The sequence below is a fragment of the Ostrea edulis genome, chromosome 4 (genome assembly GCF_947568905.1).
Source record: "Ostrea edulis chromosome 4, xbOstEdul1.1, whole genome shotgun sequence".
NCBI classification, from domain to species: domain Eukaryota; kingdom Metazoa; phylum Mollusca; class Bivalvia; order Ostreida; family Ostreidae; genus Ostrea; species Ostrea edulis.
The window spans coordinates 64812080-64815514 of NC_079167.1; positions in this window are offsets into that span (position 1 = coordinate 64812080).

Here is a 3435-nt window from a genome sequence, read left to right on the forward strand (position 1 = left end):
TTGTCTGAATGTCACCCCAAATATAGGGCCGGTTTCTAGAGGCTTCCTGAGACGTTGGAGCTCCATCGTGAAGAGGTCCTCTATACAACTCATGTCACGTTATCTTTCTAGGGATCTACACAAGTGAGGCAAATTAAGAGTGACATCATCTCATTAGAATAATCTCTTTGCCTTCAGATAACTCCTACAGACGTGAATTATCACAGCATACAACACGGCCATAGGTATCGATCTGGAAAAGGTACAGAAGAAGAAATTCCACCTTGATAGTTTCCATGACAGAAATAACGAAACTCAAAGAACCATTATATGGTCAATGAAAGGTGAAGATAACGAACAGTTATCAATCCCATAACTCCTATTAGGAATACAAAATAGAAAGTTGGGCAAACACAGATCCCTGGATATACCACAGGTGGGATCAAGTGCCTAGCAGAAGTAAGCATCCCCTGTCGACCGATCATACCCGCCGTGAGCTTGATCAGGTAAACGGAGTAATCCGTAGTCAACATTAGTGTGTCAAGAACGGCTTAACAATCGGTGGAATAAGTAGACTATTCAAAACTGCTAAATGAGAAGAAAATATATCTTGCTGTGGCCTTCAAATCGACATTTAGATATATCGACGACGTTTTATCTATTAACAATACTCATTTTCATTGATATGTCGGTTCGATATATATTCCTGTGAACTTGAAACACCACATTCTCCACATCTCTCCGTACTTAGATATTTTATTGAAAATGAATATCAACGGCAAATGAACAACTCAACTTTATGACAAACGGTATGATTTCAGCTTCTCCATCGTCAACTTCTCATATTAATGTAGCAATATTCCATTATCACCTGCAGTTGGTGTTTATATTTCTCAACTGATTCGATACGAAAGAGTTTGTTCTGCGTATGATCAGTTTTTAAATCGAGGTCAGCTACTGACAAACAAGTTCATGTTGCAGGGGTTTCAACAGTCTCGTTTAAAGCCAGAATTGCGCAAATTCTTTGGACATTATCACAATATGATTCAAAAAGTATAGTCTTTAATTTATCGTGAGGAATGATCGTGTATAGTGTTGAAAAATCAGAGGTTTTGATATTGATTTGGGAAAAGTTTTGCGATTTCACGTTTACTATAAGTTCTTTAGAATTTTTTAGAATCCACATTTGATTAACAACATTTCTGGCATATATAGTCGCACAGTAAGTTTGAAGTTTCTCCTTCACAGCTGTTAATATTTTCGCGAGGAGCAAAAATAGGGGCTTGGTAAAGCACTTACTGTTTCCAGCAACGTACCTTTGTTTGTAAGGGTTTTTATGTAGTTTGCATATAGTGTTTAGGCCTCTATAGGTCTTCAGTAACCTTTGCATATCGTAATCGGCGAGAAAATGGGGCGGTCGTTTGGATGAGACCGTGAAAACCAAGGTCCCATGCCACAGCAGGTGTGACAAGATAAAGATCCCTCCATGCTCAAAGGCCTTAAGCGCCGAGCATAGGCCTAAATTTTGCAGCCCTTCACCGGCAATGGTGACAGCTCCATATGAGTGGACATTTCCCAAGCGGGACATAAAACAACCTACAAGCAACTAACCAACTCAACTGGTTCGATACGCAAGAGCTTGTTCTGCATATGATTAGTTTTTAAATCGACGCAGGTTACTGACAAACAAGTTGATGTTGCATGGTTTTCAACTTGTTTAAAGTCAGCATTTTGCAAATTCAATGGTCGTTGTAACGATATAGTTTGCCAATACAACCTGTCATTGGGTTAAAGGCTGTCTGACGTGTTTCATACCAATTGTTAGGCCGTTCTTCATATTGTGATTTTGACTACGGATAACTCCGTTTACCTTATCAATATATAGACCCACGACGGGTGTGGCCGATCGACAGGGAATGTTTACTCATCCTAGGCACCTGATCCAACCTCTGGTTTGTTCATGGGTCTGTATTTACCCAACTGATAATTTTTTATTATAGGAGTTATGAGATTGATCACTGTTCCTTATCTTCAACTTTTCATACGGCATATTGGTGAATACTTTAAAAATCATTGCAAGAACACAGAGACACATTCTTGAGTCTGTCGAAAACTCAAATTCGACTTCGGTGATCTTTAAGATGATCTGCTACAACACTCTGGAAAATAAACTTTCATATCAATGTACACCAAAAAAAGTGAAGATAACGAACAGTGATCAATCACATAATTTCTATACAGAATACAAAACTACGGGTAGGACAAACACGGACCCCTAGACATATCAGAGATGAGACCAATTGTCTAGGAGGAGTAAACATCCCCTGTTGAACGATCTTATAGCTTGATCAGGTAAATAGAGTAGCCTGTAGTAAAATTTCACATGTAAATAACGGCCTAACAATTGTTATAAACACGTCACACCCCATTTGATCTAATGACAGGTAGTATTTGTAAATTAGATCCTTATAACGACGATAGTGTAACATCATCTTACACGAATGACCAGGTGACATTTGCCTTTTACCCCCAAAACAATAAGTTCATTCTTTAAAATTGAAATAATCTCGCAAAAAAATCTTTTTATCTCCGACGAAGAACATTGTAAGCAAGAACGTCCCCATGTAATACAAAGCTGTTGTTGCAAAGGCAAAAAAGTACTACTATGAGTTTCCATTTTATCAGTATATTTGTCAGTAGTCTGCCTCGATTTTTAAAACTGATCATAAAAAATGCTCTTTTTTTTCTCATGTAAAATTTTAAAGAAATTCTGTCTATATAATATGGAATATAAAAAGAGGTCAGCTAATAAAGGAGCACAATTTGTGCCCATGGGAATTTCAACATGTTGTTAAAAGACCTACGAAGATATTGTCATTGAGGAACTCCAGCATATTTTTAATATCAAATCTAGAGTACTTGTGCATAATCATAATGATCGGTGATATGACATTTTTAAAAACGGTTTCTATGCGAGATTTGTGTATTCCATTGAAATATATAAACTCTGAAGTTACATATTTTATCAAAAATACGTCCGAAATATCCAAGGAATTGAACATTTAAAAATACAAGAAGGGGGGTACCGGAAGTCCTGTCCACAAGCACCTGTGTTTCTCTCATAGATCAAATGAGATGATCACGTTTAAAGTTGCAGAAATGTAAAGAAACAAAACAGCAGGGCATACATACAGACTAAAACCAATTACCCCCACCCCACCCCTCCGGATCTTTGCTCTCAGTGCCGTATTATTTTGGTTAAAATCACCAAAATAATCATACCAATAGTAGGTAATAAATATTCAACGGTGTAATTTGTACGTTGCCTCTGGGATTTCAGTAACGCTGAATCTACAGTTTACGACAGCTAGATAACTTGAAAAGTATTTCAGCCGATATACGGCATGATCTCTAATCCTCTCCATCGCAATTCAAATACTAGAGTGTTCCAACGAA